This window comes from Pistacia vera, unplaced genomic scaffold (assembly GCF_008641045.1).
Source record: "Pistacia vera cultivar Batoury unplaced genomic scaffold, PisVer_v2 Contig556, whole genome shotgun sequence".
NCBI lineage: Eukaryota > Viridiplantae > Streptophyta > Magnoliopsida > Sapindales > Anacardiaceae > Pistacia > Pistacia vera.
The window spans coordinates 105,241-123,788 of record NW_022196397.1 but is presented as its reverse complement, the minus strand read 5'-3'; positions in this window follow the sequence as shown (position 1 = coordinate 123,788).

Genomic DNA, 18,548 nt, shown 5'->3' with positions numbered 1-18,548 from the left:
GGGATTTTCTCATGACCATTCCCATCCTGGCCCAGCCCGATAAACAGGGCTTCACGGGGAATTTATCCCTGCCAGGATTTTTGCCCCGTGTAAATCAAAACTAAATTGCTTAATTATTTAATTGTATAGAGGCTTAGGTTTAGTTAACCATGTTAATTAATTAATTTTTCATGAAATTAACATAACTAAATTCAATCTTAACATAATTTGCTAGGTAAATTGGTGAATTAATTCATAAAACACTATCTCCACTACAACTAATAAAATTAGTCTATTTGTGAAAGGGACAAATCTCATTATTTGATTAAGTTTAACATCATATTTAATTGATCAATTAATTAATTACAAGGATAATTGAATTTGTGTAATTTGTAAGTCTTTAAGCAATTGTATATATTCTTATATTGGTTTGTAAATTGTAATAATCTAATTAAATTTATTTTTGGGTTATGGTCCATGTATTATTATTTTGTGAAATTCACAAAGTAATAATGCATGTATTTAATTATTAAACTCTCTCGTTTAAATTATTTTTTTATAAATTTAATACAAACATTAGAAAATATTATAAAAAGATATATCAAAAATTTAGATACATTACTTAAAATTATGATTTAAACTTTAACGTTATATACAATCTCGTAAAGGAAAAAAAAAAAAAAAATTCTTAAAAATGCAAGGCGGCCGGGGCTCCACGAGGGCGGGGCGGTCCGAGGTGGGGATTGCACTATCCCCTTCCCTGGCCCATCCCCGGATGCAAGGACATAACTAAGGACCATCCCCGGCCCTATCCCCGTGTTTTCCAAGGATTCACCGACCCATTCGGGCCGGGTCGGGACGGATCCCCGCGGGGCCAAGGCAAATGCCCATCTCTACCCGTTATTGTTAAAGTGGTCGACAACTCTAACAAATACTACCCAATTAAAAGAGAAGAAAAAAACAATCAACAACCCCCACTCATTTGTATATGGGTCGGTCCCTGTACATATGTGAATCTGCGAGGGTGTTTTAGAGAAGAGAACACAAGAAACTTGGTGACATCTAACACTTTGAAAGCTATTAAATGAGTGCAAGACCTCTTTCAAAGTTTCTACCCGACCCAACTGACCCGTTCCCAACCCTAATTTGATGATGTTTGTTCCAACTTCATTTGCTTTGGTGAATTCTTTTCACCAATTTATATGATTGTACACATCATTTCAACTTGGATTTATATGTTTTTTTTAAGGATTTTGATTTCGGGGATATGTTTATTTATTTTAAAAATTTTATTTAATTTTTGTAAAGGTTCATTATTTAAAATATCTATCAATTAACTTCTGCTAATTAACTAAAAGTGGATCAATTAACTCTAGTAGAACTAAGTGTTAAGAAATTAGGGATTGTAATGCATACTATGCAACTCTCTCATTTCTTCTTAGTGACAGACGAAAATAAATAATTATTAGAATACGGGAGGATTTTAAGATAATCAAACAAACGTTCATCATTATTTAATAATCAAAATGTACTAATGAGAAGTTTGGAGTTGCTATAGCTTCTCCCATAATCACTTATTTCCAAGCAATAATCCAAAATGTGTTTATGACAAAAGCTACAACAATCTTAAATTAAGCCTAAACCTTTTCTTTTTTCTATGCCCTATATACGGACCTAGAAATTAATTTTAAGGTATAAATTCAAAATAAAATAATATAAAATATGAGAAAAACAAATGACTAGGGTAAAAATTAGAAACATTAATACAAATACTACCCAATCAAAAGAGAAAAAAATAATCAACCACCCTCAATCATTTGTATATGGGTCCGTCCCTGTACATATATGAATCTGCGAGGGTGTTTTATCGAAGTGAACACAAGAAACTTAATGACATCTAACACTTTGAAAGCAACCAAATGATAATCTAACTCAGTCATAGAAATTCTTTGAGTGAAAGAAACCATAATATATAAATAAAAGGAATTAAAAAAAAAAAAAACATATGCTGAAGTGTTTTAACTCAGCCAATACTATCAAAAACTCCAAAAATAAAACGACCCCAATTAGACGTTAGGTCGACATTTTGGGGTCAATTTGTACAATAATTGAATAATTATTATTGATTGGACAAAGTATATTTCCTGGAAATTTCCGATTGCTTGTTTATTCACTAATGTTCTACCCAACGTACCCTTGTGAGCAGAACTGGATAAGGACTTTTGAATAGAAATAATGTTCTTTCTTTATCTAATTCTTCAACTATCTATGTATTGATTGGATTACCTAAATTTCTGATTACAAGTTTCCATCATCTTCTTATATTCTTATACACCTTGAATGATGACATTTAATTAAGAATAGTTTATTTCTTGTATCTAATGGTTTATGTACGCAATATATACGTATTTGATGCGATGCTCAATGTAGAACTTAGATTATAAAGACTTTAGAATAACTTCTTTCTTATTATCAAACGATCGATAATGCATATATATATATATAATAAAGAAAAAAAATTAATTTAGTTTGAAGGGCATCGATTACATAAAAATTCATTATTAATTATGAAAAGTCATAAAAGAATAAGAAAATGAATATCAAAATAAATACTATTTTATTTTATTGTTTCTTTTCCATCAGTAGCGAATTCGCCAGTTGAAGCAATCTATATATAGATCTTCCTTGGTGAAAATAAATTTAACTTTAGAAGATGACGATTGACAAGACAACTGAACGAACTTCATTTTCCTCAGTATTTCATGTATATTCTTAACTCCTCAAGCAAGCTAGATACAGCCTAAGTTTTAACATCTTTTGCCTTTCATTCTCGATTTCAGAAACAATGACAATTTATTCTGGTTTTTTCTATGGTATTTTATTCAGATTATATTAAAAAAAATTGAATTATATTTTTTAATTATAGAATCTGTTTTTAAGCTGTCATATACCAAAACCTCCAAGTCAAGCAATGCCTTCTATTTTGGGCCACGTTATCGTAGAAATATTAAAGTTAAAGCATTTTCTTTTTCTTTTTTCTTAAAGAAAAGAAGTTTAGACCCTACAAGATATATTCAAAGATGGTTGCTCACCTTGCAAGTAAGCATAATTTCAAAGATATATACAAAGAACCTTCAAGATATATAAAAAGCTAGTTAATTTATAACTTAATCAAAGATCAAAAAACCTATATTTTTGTTTTATATATATGAAAATTCTTAGGTGTAGATATTGTGGATTTTTTTCTACTATTTGGACATGCATTTTTGTCCTTAAAGAATGAATTAAAAAACATTCTTATTTGTTGAGGGTTTGCGATTGCGAGAGAGAATGTCTTGCTGTAATCATATAAACCATTTTGCCATACATCGAAGTCATCGTTCTCATGATTGAGGGAATTGTCATTTGCTCTCACTGCTTTAGAATTTTTCAATCTCAAGTAGTTGTCTCCAACATATTCGGATGAAAAATAAATATTTTAGTAGCTTTTCGTTCCTAATAATATGGATATCAGTCACACACATATATATTCGTATATTTATGTAGCTTCTATATACCTAATTATTTGTGTTTTAAAAATAAATTTATTATATGATAAGACTCTATTGAATGATGGAGTATATGAAGCGATAAGCATGTCTACCATTAGATTTTAAAAGTAAATTTATTGTATGATAAAGCACTACTGAATGATTGAATAGATAATGTGATTAACATGTCTATTTTTTTATTCAATAAATTTTTTCTATGATAAAATTTTATTAAATGATTGAAAAGATAACGTGATAAACACGGTCTATTATTACATTCAATAAAGATAGGTTGACAAACCATTTTCACTATCTTTCTATCACAAACGCGACGTGACAATTCGTAATTGGTCAGCTTATAATTTATTAGGCGGGATTCATTGTTGGACAGATAAGACTCATTACAAGCTGTCACATCGCTTTTGTAAGAAAAAAGATAGTGAAAAGGGTTTTTGAGCGTAGTATTACCCTATTACATTTTAAAGATAAATATATATTCAATTTTAAAACTCTACTGAATGATTGAATAAATGGTGTTATAAAAACGTTTATTACTATATTTTAAATATAAATGTATTCTACAATAAAATTATATGAATTGATCAAATAAATAATAAGATACAGTAAAACCTCTCTATAGTCATAATGGTGCGGCTAATTAATTTTATTACTATGAAGAGGTTATAATTTAATAGAGGTGTAGTTAAAAAAAATTCTTATTTTATAATTCATGTTTTAGTAGTATAGTATTATGATTTCAATTTATGTTTTAATAATATTATGGTTTCAATTCAGCGCTTCAAGTGGCTACTTTTTAAATGAATAGAAGATCGTGTCTTAGAATCAGCAAAGATAAGTGTTCTTGATAAAATTGTAAATACAGTTGTTGCATGGTTAAACTGATGTGAAGCCGCAGACAATTGTTAATTGTTTTAAGCATTACAAAATTAGGACTCCTGATGTCGATGAATTGCAAGTTATAAATAAAGTGGATGAAAAGAATCAAAGAGTCGTTGTAGAATTGAGTGATCAGATTTGACAACTTCACTACACTAATTTAATAGATATTAATGTCTTCCTCAATCATTCAAACGAGCAACAAATCATGTATTAACTGAAGACGAAATCATTGCTACTATTATACAATAAAATAAAGGAAATAATATGAGGATGATAGTACAGAAATATAAAAAGTTTCGTACCAAGAAGCTCCAAACATACTTGAGAAGCTATAAATATTTTGGCTTCAACAAGAATATGTCCATGCTAGCAAGTAATGTACTCACAAATTAAAAGATGTGGTAACAATTTTAAAGTATAAATCATTCTCCTAAACAATTTTAAATAAATATTTTATCTCATCTTAAATCTTTAATGTAACAAATAATATTTTTTTTTTGTAATATACACATAATTATTACTATGTGGAGGCAATTTTCTTTAAGACGGGAATTAGAAAAATTATAACTTATTACAATGTGGAGTTTATTCTTATTTATAACTATCCCAAGTTGGGAATATAATTTTTTATGAATATAAGAGTTTATTCTTATATAGAGTATCACTATAAAGATGTTTTATGTATGTATATATAAGGAGTGTTTAGGCTAGTTTGTACGTATTTCGACTAATTCTTCGAGACTCTAAAATTATTGGCCGAATAAGAGCTCCAGTGGCCTCTATTAGAGGTTTTGGGGACTTGAACTCAAAAGACCATGTTAGAGCTGAACTTGAACTTGAAATATCATGTTACATCATCTTTTACTCTTTTACCATTAAGTCATCCTGAAATTTATGCTCATTGTATTTTCACGGTAAAATTCTATTTAATTGTCAAAGAGACTATGTGGTAAGTACGTTACTTAAAACTTTGGAAAAAATTTGCAGTGCCCCACTTCTTAGTAAAGGACTATTTGTCATCTTGGAAATGATGCTGCATGTGAGCATCGATACGAATCTTTTGAAGAAATTAAATAGTATCAAATTTTGTGTCGCATTGTTTGTCTTCACCATAATGTCACAAAACATGTGAACAAATTTAAAGAACTATATATATCAATCCGTATAAAAATATTATGTTTTAAATAATAAGTCATTTATTCTTTGTTCTTTATTTTTAAAACAAAATCATAAACGGAAATTAAAAAAAAATTGATATAGTAGAACAACCTTTTAGAAATGAACAAAATAAGTGTATTTCGAAGGGATTTTATTGATTGTGTAGGTGATAAATTCCATGTTTTTCATTTTTTGTATTTGTGTTTTCTAACAATCATGTCAAACATATTTTCATTTTCGCTTTTTCAAATACCATTTTCAAGTTAAACTGAAATTTTTTAGGTACAAGTTAATAAATTCACTCTAGCATAATCTTATCTAGTTTGAACAATTTATAGGAACAATGAATGTGCAACTTCCTTGATAAAACCAATTATTAAATATAGTCAACATTTGAATACGAAGAATGAAAAATTAGCTTGATTTTTTTTAGTATTTGACATTTTCAAGGACACTGTTGTCAAGCGTGTTAGACACGATCTACTTATATCTTTTTTTATTGTCGAAGTGTTCGTCGATGCTAATTAAATAGACTAAGGATATTTTCAATCCAATCGTGCATATCATGTTAATTGGTTGAATTGGAGAAATTTTTTAAAATCCGAATAGTTTTAAGAAAGCCACAAAATTAACTAGCACCTCTTTGAACAAGGTTTATGAAAGGCACATTTATGTGTACACTATAAGAATATTTTGAGATTTTGATGAAGTTTGTTCTAACACAATAATTTTGTCGGAATGTTAGACCTATGCTGATGCACAAGAGCATCGCTCAGCGTAGAATCTCTACCAAAAAATGACGTCGGGGGAGAAATGTATTACTAAATACTAATATCACGACGCGATTTGATGACTTTTCGACGTTAAACTTTGTGTTGGAATATAACAAATTTCTAGTAGATGTAAATGGTGATTTTCCCTCCTATGTTACATCATAGTTGAAGAGAAAAATAGTCATTCTAGATAAAGAAGGGAAACCACGGAAATAAAAAATAAAGGTAGATCGATGCACACGCCAACATGAACTTGAAAAATTGATTTCTAATCTACCAATATATAAGATATATACATATTTTAAGACTGGTTATGGAGAGTTGACATTAAATGATATTTGTGCGTTGGGTGCAAAACCCTAAATATCTTAAAGAGTAAAAATATACCCCCTGTTTGATACACTTTTCAAACTTTATCTTGTTCTACTATCCTATCCAATTCAGTGAAATATATATTTGTTTTAATATTGATTATTCAATTTAAAATTCAATCTTATTATTCAACTAAAAACATTTAACGAATACATTTTTTAATAAAAGTTTATAAATTAACAAAAACACCCTCACTCACCTAACTAATTGTCGATAGTCGACCACCACCATCGGACAGTGGCTGGAAGTCGCTGGAATGGCATACGACAGGCTGTATATGGCTAGTTGTGCACCGATCTGGCCAGATCTGCTAGATCCACCATGGATTTGGCCAGAAAAAGCTAGATATACGACCAAAAATTAGGCTATCAACGATGATCATATCTTGGCCGTCGTCAATGACCAAATCTGGTCATCATCGATCAAATCTTTGGCCGTAGATCTAGCCATTTCCAACCAGATGTATGGTGGATCTAGCTAGAAAATACTAGATTAGAGCACGACCAGCCAGATCCAGTTGGTCGTGCTCCATTTCGACGACTTTTGGCCACCGTCCGACGGTGGTGACCGGCTACCAGTAATTAGTTAGGTGAGTGGGGGTGTTTTTGTTAATTTGTAAACTTTTATTGTGGGAGGTATTTAGCTAAATTAACAAATGTAGGAAGTTAAAAAATAATCTAAATATTTTCAAAAAATATTTTTCAAAAATATACTAAACACATTCTCAGAATCCTATCTTATTTGATTAAATCTTATCATATCATATTCAAAATAAAATACTATTTTAAAAAGTTAAACAATGGATAAATTTTGAAGTATGACTCAACCGTAGAAATTAAACTCCCATTAAATTGATTTATATTCCAATAATACGAGATTTTAAGTTGATTTATAGATCATTAATATAGTAATATAATAATATATTATTTATTTTCAAAACCCCTTTTGGAATAAATTAAACATCACATTATGTAATATTCAAACTTGAGAAATATAACACCAATTTATTGAAAGTATGCAATTTTATATATTGGATTATTTTCAAATTGTTTTCACATCGCGAATCAAACGGCATTAATTAGTGGCGAAAGTTAAAATATATTGAAACGTGATAGGAGGAGTAGTTCACCAATCTACCAAACTTGAAGAAAACTTTTTTGTTTGTTAAACAACAGTTCTCATCCACTTAGAATCATCACTATTAAACAATGAGTTACCACCTCCCTTAAGCTTTATTACCATTTTTTTTTTAAAATAAAAATTAAATTGTTGGTTTTCAAGTATTGTAACTGTTGCTTATTTTTTTTCTTGTGACTGGGGGTGTCCAAGTAAGTTTGTATGCACTTTTACTAATCATTGGGACCCTGAAGTTAACGACGGACTAAACTCTCTAATGATCACCTCTATCAGTAATCGAGAAAAATCAAACTCAAGACCTCTTGAGTAATACACTTAAGAATCCTTATCTTTCCCACTCAGCCATTAGGGTGGTTGACCTTGTTGTTGATGTGTTGGTTTTTTTTTTTCTTCAATTTTTTTTTTAGTTTTATTGTTTTTCATATTGATATTTCCTTTTTGTATTTTAATTTTTGCAATAATTCTATTATATATTTTTAAATGAATATTTAAAATATGTGCAAATTTTTTTTTACTCTTATATAAAGTTAAATCTAACCCTAGTTAACTATTTATTATCCTTAAATTGAATGATTTGTAACTTTTGTTTATCTATTGAAAAGTTGAAAATTTGGTAACCTAATTGATATTTTCCTAAGTTTACTTATGGGTTGACCAACCTTGACATAGTTTTTGTCTTTTAGTGGTAGAGGTATAAAGTCAATATCCATCTCTTTAAAGTCAAATCATAACACTTCAGGTGCGTTTGGTTCAGGGAATATTGTATTACTGAGAATGTTATATTAATGGAAAGATATATTACTTTAAAGATTACGGAGAATGTTTAAGGAAATGTGTTTGGTTAGGTTGGAATAAATTGGTGGGTATGTTATATTGATATATTTAGTTGGGAGGTAAATTGGTGGGTATGTTATATAGATTACTAAATTGCCCTCATTTTAAAATATTAATAATATATTATTTTTATTATTATTTTTTGAATCATTTTTGTAAACCCCTACATTTGAAATTTTGCTAAAACACCCCAGCCATATAAAACTTTAATTTATAGCAAAATCACCCCCACCCACCCCAAGCCACTGTTGGTAGCTAGCCACCATCGTCGGCAATCACTGGAATGGCGCACGACCGGCCAGAGCAGGCCAATCGTGCGTTAGTAAGGCCGTTTCCAAGGAAATGGTCAGATCTGGCTGTGAAAAGGCTAGATCTTTAGTCGTGATTTGGTCATTTCTGGCCTTTAATCTAGTCAAAAACTGCCAGATCGGCACACAGCCGACCAGATCCCGCATGTCGTACATCGATATGGTGACTATCGCCAATGGTCCGCGGTGGTCTTGGATGGCTGGGGGTATTTTGTTAACTTTTAATTTTTTGTGTGGTTGGGGTGTTTTAGCTAAATTCTCAAATGTAGGAGGTTTGAGAAATTGTTATTTGATAGACATTTGAGGGCAATTGTGTTCGAAATGGTATTTAATTAAGGGCAAAATAAATATAAAATCATGTTACCTCAGTAATCTTTTAATAACACCACTTGGCAAGGTAATCTGATTACCTCCTATATTGCCAACAGTAAATACTATTTGTAATAAAAGATTACTATAGCATTTTATTACTTGTAAACCAAACAAGGGAATCATGAAAAATAAACGAAGATTACCAGAGTAATCCTATTTTAACCCGAACCAAAAGTAGCCAGAATTATATATAATGAAAAAATAGATTACCTTGAAAATTATTGGAAATGTTTAAGGAAATGTATTTGGTTGGTTGGAACAAATTGGTAAGTATGTTATATTAATATGTTTGGTTTTGAGGAATAAATTGGTGGGTATATTATATAATTTACTAAATTACCCTCTTTTTTAAATACTAATATAATATAATATTATTATTATTATTATTTTTTGAATAATTTCTTGTAACCCCCTTACGTTTGAGATATTGCTAAACAACCTAGCAACCAAAAAAATTTAAAACCTAACAAGAACAACCCCACCCACCCCAAGCCACTGCCGGTCGTCTCCACCACCAATGGCAGCGACGACGGAAGTAGCCGTAACGGTGCACGATTGATCGGATTTGGCTGGTCGTACGCCAATCTAGCCCTTTCTGACCAGATCCATGATGGATTAGGCCGAAAATGGCCAGATCTATAGTCAGGAATGGTCATCATTAACGGCCAGAGTTCTAGCCATCATTAACTACCAGAGGTTATCGTTAATGGCCAGTGTTTTGGCCATTGACGACCAAAATCTGTTTGGTTGTCATTAACGATCAGAAGTCGTAGATTTGGCCGGAAATGGCTAGAATAATTTTGGCCGTTTCTAGCCATATCTACGACGATCTGACAGTTTTCTTGCTAGATATCTGGCTGAAAACCCCTAGATCGACGCATGACAGGTTAGATCTAGCCGATCGTGCACTGGTTGGCGATGGTTGTTGGCGATCGATGGTTGGCAGTGGTAACAAGATCCAGCCACCACCTTTGGGTAATTTTTTAAAGTCCAAGGGTATTTATGTCCTAAAATTTTTATATATAAGGATAAAATAGTCCTTGAATTTTTTTGTAAATTTTTTTCAAAACAAGGGTATTATTGTCCAAAAATTTTAATAGTTAAGGGTAAAATTGTAACAAAATTAAGATTACCAAATAATTTAAAATACTTAAGAGAATGGAGGTAATCATATTACCTCTTATATCACTAACAATATTTACTACTGGTTTTGAAAAATTATCGGAATCTTATATTACTTGACAAACAAACATGGTAATTAAGTAATATAAGATGACATTACCTTAGTAATTGGATATTACTCCCAACCAAACACACCCTTAAGGTACATGTTAAGAAAACTAAAATTTGTTTTTAATTTTTGTTTTAATAAAAAGTTAATTCTCAGTTCAGACCTCCAAAAATGGTTATTTAATATTATTTAAAAAAATTAATATAATAATACCATTTTATTATCATATCATCCAACTTTATTTAAGTTAAATATTTTTAATTTTCTAATTTTTTTCTTAATGTATAGTTGAGTAAAAATATATTTTATTTTTGGTATATGACATTGATAAACATTCAAACTTGAGAAATATAACACCAATTTATTGAAAGTATGCAATTTTATATATTTGATTATTTTCAAATTGTTTTCACATCGCGAATCAAACGGCAATAATTAGTGGCGAAAGTTAAAATATACTGAAACGTGATAGGAGGAGTAGTTCACCAATCTACCAAACTTGAAGAAAACTTTTTTGTTTGTTAAACAACAGTTCTCATCCACTCGGAATCATCACTATTAAACAATGAGTTACCAGTTACCACCTCCCTTAAGCTTTACTACCACTTTTTTTTTTTTTAAATTTAAATTTAAATTGTTGGTTTTCAAGTATTGTAACTGTTGCTTATTTTTTTCTTGTGACTAGGGGTATCCAAGCCAGTTTGTATACACTTTAACTAATTATCGGGGCCCTGAAGTTAATGATCGACTAAACTCTCTAGTAACCACATTTATTAGTAATCGAGAAAAATCAAACTCAAGACCTCTTGAGTAATACACTTAAGAATCCTTATCTTTCCCACTCAGCCATTAGGGTGGTTGACCTTGTTGTTGATGTGTTGGTTTTTTTTTTTCTTCAATTTTTTTTTTAGTTTTATTGTTTTTCATATTGATATTTCCTTTTTGTATTTTAATTTTTGCAATAATTCTATTATATATTTTTAAATGAATATTTAAAATATGTGCAAATTTTTTTTTACTCTTATATAAAGTTAAATCTAACCCTAGTTAACTATTTATTAACCTTAAATTGAATGATTTGTAACTTTTGTTTATCTATTGAAAAGTTGAAAATTTGGTAACCTAATTGATATTTTCCTAAGTTTACTTATGGGTTGACTAACCTTGACATAGTCTTTGTCTTTTAGTGGTAGAGGTATAAAGTCAATATCCATCTCTTTAAAGTCAAATCATAACACTTCAGGGGTGTTTGGTTCAGGGAATATTGTATTACTGAGAATGTTATATTAATAGAAAGATATATTACTTTAAAGATTACGGGGAATGTTTAAGGAAATGTGTTTGGTTAGGTTGGAATAAATTGGTGGGTATGTTATATTGATATATTTAGTTGAGAGGTAAATGAGTGGGTATGTTATATAGATTACTAAATTGTCCTCATTTTAAAATATTAATAATATATTATTTTTATTGTTATTATTTGAATCATTTTTGTAAACCCCTACATTTGAAATTTTGCTAAAACACCACAGCCATATAAAACTTTAATTTATAGCAAAATCACCCCCACCCACCCCAAGCCACTGCTGGTAGCTAGCCACCATCGTCGGCAATCACTAGAATGGCGCACGACTGGCCGGAGCTGGCCGATCGTGCGTTGGTAAGGTCGTTTCCAAGGACATGGTTAGATCTGGCCGTGAAAATGCTAGATCTTTGGTCGTGATCTGGTCGTTTCTGGCCTTTGATCTAGTCGAAAACTGCCAGATCGGCACATGGCCGACCGTATCCCGCATGTCATACATCGATATGGTGACTATCGCCAGCGGCCGGTGGTGGTCTTGGGTGGCTGGGGGTATTTTGTTAACTTTTAATTTTTTTTGTGGTTGAGGTGTTTTAGCTAAATTCTCAAATATAGGGGGTTTGAGAAATTGTTATTTGGTAGACATTTGAAGGCAATTGTGTTCGAAATGGTATCTAATTAAGGGCAAAATAGGTATAAAATCATGTTACCTCGGTAATCTTTTAATAACACCCCTTGGCAAGGTAATCTAATTACCCCCTATATTGACAACAGTAAATACTATTTGTAATAAAAGATTACTATAGTATTTTATTATTTGTAAACCAAACAAGGGAATCATGAAAAATAAACGAAGATTACCAGAGTAATCCTATTTTACCTCGAACCAAAAGTAGTCGGAATTATATATTAATACTTCAGGTGTGTTTGGTCCAGGGAATATTGTATTACTGAGAATGTTATATTAATGGAAAGATATATTACTTTAAAGATTACGGGAAATGTTTAGGGAAATGTGTTTGGTTGGTTGGAACAAATTGGTGAGTATGTTATATTAATAGATTTGGTTTTGAGGAATAAATAGGTGGGTATATTATATAATTTACTAAATTGTCCTCTTTTTTAAATACTAATATAATATAATATTATTTTTATTATTATTTTTTGAATAATTTTTTGTAACCCCTTTACGTTTGAGATATTGCTAAAACACCTAGCAACAAAAAAAATTTAAAACCTAACAAGAACAACCCTACCCACCCCAAGTCACTGCAGGTCGTCTGCCACCACCAGTGGCGGTGACGACGGAAGTAGCCGTAACAGTGCATGACCGATCGGATTTGGCTGGCCGTACGCCAATCTAGTCCTTTCTGACCAGATCCATGATGGATTAGGCCAAAAATGGCCAGATCTACAGTCAGGAATGGTCATCATTAACGGCCAGAGTTCTAGCCGTCGTTAACTACCAAAGGTTGTCGTTAACGGCCAGTGTTTTGGCCATTGACGACCAAAATCTGTTTGGGTATCATTAACGACCAGAAGTCGTAGATTTGGCCTGAAATGGCTAGAATTTTGGCCGTTTCTAGCCATATCTACGACGATCTGACAGTTTTCTTGCTAGATATCTGGTTGAAAACCCCTAGATCGACGCATGACATGTTAGATCTAGCTGGTCATGCGTTGGTCGGCAATGGTTGCTGGCGATCGATGGTTGGCAGTGGCAACAAGATCCGGCCACCACCATTGGGTAATTTTTTAAAGTCTAAGGGTATTTATGTCCTAAATTTTTTATAAATAAGGATAAAATAGTCCTTGAATTTTTTTATAAATTTTTTTCAAAACAAGGGTATTATTGTCCAAAAATTTTAATAATTAAGGGTAAAATTGCAACAAAATTAAGATTACCAAATAATTTAAAATACCTAAGAGAATGGAGGTAATCATATTACCTCTTATATTACTAACAATATTTACTACTGGTTTTGGAAAATTACTGGAATCTTATATTACTTGACAAACAAATGTGATAATTAAGTAATATAAGATGACATTACCTCAGTAATGGGAGATTACTCCCAACCAAACACACCCTTAAGGTACATGTTAAGAAAACTAAAATTTGTTTTTAATTTTTGTTTTAATAAAAAGTTAATTCTCAGTTCACACCTCCAAAAATGGTTATTTAATATTATTTAAAAAAATTAATATAATAATACCATTTTATTATCATATTATCCAACTTTATTTAAGTTAAACATTTTTAATTTTCTAATTTTTTTCTTAATGTATAGTTAAGTAAAAATATATTTTATTTTTGGTATATGACATTGATTAGGGGTGGGATAAAAAATCCGAAAACCGAACCGAACCAGTAACTGAATCGAAACCGAAACGAAAATTAGGTTTTTTTACAAATCGGTTTGGTTTTCGGTTAGTGAAATTCAAAAAACCGCAAAACCGATTCGGTTTTAAAAAAATTGCAAACCGGTTTTACCCTACATATAAAAGCAAAAAAAATTTTTTTTACTCCTCACACGCAGTCACGCTACAGCGCCATCCACATTCGTCTTTCACTCTCTTTGCCTGCAGTCACCAAATCTGAAAATTTCAAAATTCAAATCTCTACACTTTGTCTTCATCAATCATCTGTTCGTCACTTCCAAAGTTCCATACTCCAGTCGCCGGCAGTTCCAGTCTTCCACACCGTGACTCCACCCACAATACACACCGTGAGTCGTGAGCAGAGCTGACTCCACACCATGAGCTACTGAGCAGAGTTGACTCCATCCAATTCCACTGTCCAGTCACCGTGAGCTACTCCATCCACACCGTGAGCTACGTTCGTCGTTCGCCAGCACCCAACACTCCGGCAGATTCCACTTTCCAGTCAGGCAGTCATGCCATTGTCCCACCGTGAACAGAGTCTTCTCTCCAAGCTCCGATCTGCCGAGCTTCACGTTCACAGTCCACAGATCACTCTCCAGTCAAGCCACTATGAGGCGTGAGCAGACTCCACCGTGAGGCTTGAGTAGACCCACCCTGAAGAGACTCCACCGTGAGCACTGAGCCACTGAGCAGACCCACCATGAGCATACTCTTGAATCTTGATTTGAACAAGTTATTAGTTATTAGTTATATGCCATGCTATTTGTGCTAAAGTTTTTGTTTGTTTTGTTATAATGGTTGTAGTTTAAATCAGGTGGTATTTGGGTGGTTTCTGGTAAATTGATTATTGTGTTTTTCTCGTTGGGGTTATTTGTTAGTTTGTTACTTTGTTATAATGGTGGTTGTTTAAATCAGCAACCTTCCTGATTTTAAAATTAGATAGTATTTGGGTTTCTGGTAAATTTATTATTTTGTTTTCTTGTTGGGATTATGTTATGATTATATTAATCTTTCTCAAATGTTTGGTTCAGTTTATTCATGGATGGCTAGATGCCATATTTTAAAATTCTATTGAGATTTCTGATATGTCGTAAATAGAAACTGATGGATGCCAGATTTTAAAATTCTATTGAGATTTCTGATATGTCGTAAATAGAAACTGATGGATGCCAGATTTTAAAATTCTATTGAGATTTCTCATTAAGTAAAACCTCAGGCTGACAAATTAATTGATGGGTTTTGTAATGTCTGTGATTTGAACTTTGAAGACAGTTTGTGTTTAAAATTAACTATGTTTTAATTGTTTATTTGTGCGGATTTGTTAGATTGGAGAAAGAATATATATTTGAAAATGATTTTTTTTTTTTTTTGTAACCTCTGAAGTCATGATGTATTGATGTGTACGTTAATGTTTGATAAAATACCCTAGCTTATTCACCCATTAGATTTTTATAAAATCTTTAGCATATATGCAAATAATAATTTGGGCACATACATTGATTAACATATTTACTTAATGAATTGTAGATGTCATCGGCCGTGGATAATACTGGTGAGACACCGACAAGTATGACTCCAATTCCAGCTCCAACTCCAACTCCATTAACAAATCCAGGGAGTGTGGAATCAAGAAACTCCACTAACACCAACATTGTGGGATGAAGATGATTTATGTCATATTAAGTTTTTTTATTTTGTAATTTTATGTTATGTATTTGAGTTTATTTATGAATATTGACTATTTAGTAATGTGTAATTGAATTTTTTATGTTTTTATTTCATATTTTGGATTCAGTATTTGCAAATAAGTAATTTAATGTATTTTTCATATAAAGAATACAAAAATAATACAAAATAAAAGAGAAACATAGTATGAAATTATATATAAAATAATAAATATTTGAATTTAGGGACTTAAATGAAACATTGAAGAATTTTAAGGATTAAAGGGTAATTTGAAAACCGGTTAACCGGTAACCGAACCGAAAATTCAGTTTGGTTCACATTCGGTTTTTAACAGAAACCGGTCTGGTTTTTGGTTTGGATTTTGTCCAAACCGAAAAACCGGTTTGGTTTGGATTTTGTCCAAACCGAAAAACCGGTTTGGTTTTTGGTTTGGATAAACCGGTTCGGTAAACCGGTTTATCCCACCCCTAACATTGATGGCCAACAATGTAAATCGTGGCAGTGTAATTCTACAACAAATTAAAGAGCCAACTTAAAAAATAACACTTTTTTGAATAAGATTTTTGAAATCCTATTCTGAATAGGATATGATAGAATTATGAGAATGTGTTCGCTACATTATTGGAAAACATTTTTTGAAAACATTCAGATTGTTTTTTAGTCCCCTATATTTGTTAATTTACCTAAACATCCTCCCCACCCCCTCACAATAAAAGTTTATAAATTAATAAAAACACCCCCACCCACCTAACTAACTTCTGGCAGTCGACCACCATCGCCAGACGGTGGCCATCAATCACCATAATGGCAGACAACTGGTTGGATCTAGCCGGTCGTGCACTGATCTCGCATTTTTTAGTCAGATCCACTGTGTATTTGGCTAGAAACGGCTAGATCTACAACCAGAATCTAGTCGTCGTTTACGACCAAAATCTAGCCATCAACGATAGCTAAAATATGGCTATCGTCAATAGCCAGATCGGCTCACAATAGACCGATCATGCGTTGTTTCGATGCGATCCATCGACAATGGCGGCGGCTAGCGGCCAACGATGGCTGTTGGCGGGCGACAAGGGCTTGGGTGGATGGGGTGTTTTTGTTAATTTATAAACTTTTATTGTGAAAAGTAATTGTTAAATGTTTTGAATTGAATATAATATGATTGGTTTTTCAATTGAATTGTCAATATTAAAACATTGTTTAGGATACGATAGTAGAATAGAATAGAGTTTGAAAAGTTAAACAAACAGGAGGAAGGTACTTCAGCGAAATCTCTTGGCAGATTTTGAGAAATATCTGAGAATTTTATTTTTTATTTATTTTTTTTAAGGTTTGAAATATAAAGATATCTTGCTTGTTCTTTTAATTTTCTTTTTGAAATTTAATTCACGTCTTTTAAATTTCATTTGAATAAAATTCTAATACATTTTATGTTATTGAAAGGAAACTAATGCAATTTCAAACAAAAAAAAAAAAAAAAAGAATTGATAAAGGAAAAAGTATTCTTTTATTTTAGTTATATAATACTACAATAGCTCAAATTAATCTGAGCCGTTAGATTAAGTTTTCAATAGCTCAGATGAATTTAAAAAATGTGAGAGAGTAAAGTGTATCAATAAAGATGGTTCACACGTAACCTTACAACTCTCTGATTCAATCATTAATGGTAGCTTCCTGTTTTTTGCCGATGGATTTGAATTTTGAAAATTTTTAGCAAAAGTTTGGGTTTGCCACCTAAGAGTTGGTGAAAAAAAATTTGTGTGATTAATAGAGGTGGTTTTAAAGAAAAACAAAGTGTAAGTTTTGATAGGTCATTAACTAACGGATACTGTAACTTTTATGGGTCATTTGGTTTATTATTTTGGATAAGATTTTGGGATAATATTGGATTGTTGATAGGGGGTATTACGAGGTAAACTTTAAAAATTTATGAAAAGCTCTTAGGTTTACATTTATTAAACACCCTAATAATAAAATGACAAAAACACCCCCACCACCTACAGTCCAGATCTGACCACCACCGTTGGAATCTGACCGAAAAATTTCGTTACGACACAGACCGGTCGGATCTATGCTGTAACGCGTCGTTATGGCCTTTTCCGGCAGATCCACCACAATTTGACCGGAAAAGGCCATATCTACGAACTGCTGGTGGCTGCGACGGCTGGAAAAGGCTGAAACGATGGCCATCTTTGGCCGTCAGCGACGGCCAAAGATATGGCCGTCGTTGTCTGTCAACGACGACAAAGATTAGCCATCGTTGACGGCAGATTGGCCTTTTCTAGCAAAATCCATTGTGGATCTGGCCAGAAAATGCCAGATCTCCCATTACTGGCTATTTCCGATGGCTGTGTGACTTTGTGATAGATTCTGACTACCACCGGTGTGGTTTTGGGAATCTGGCAGGTATTGGTAGATAGGGGTATTTTTATTAGTTTTTAACTTATTTTCTAGGGGTTATAAAAAATTAAAAAACTTATAAGGTCTTAACGTAATTAAAAAAATACTATATTTTAAAAATAACATCAAACAACGTTTAAACAGGATTGAGAATATGATAAAAACAAGAAACCAAATGCACCC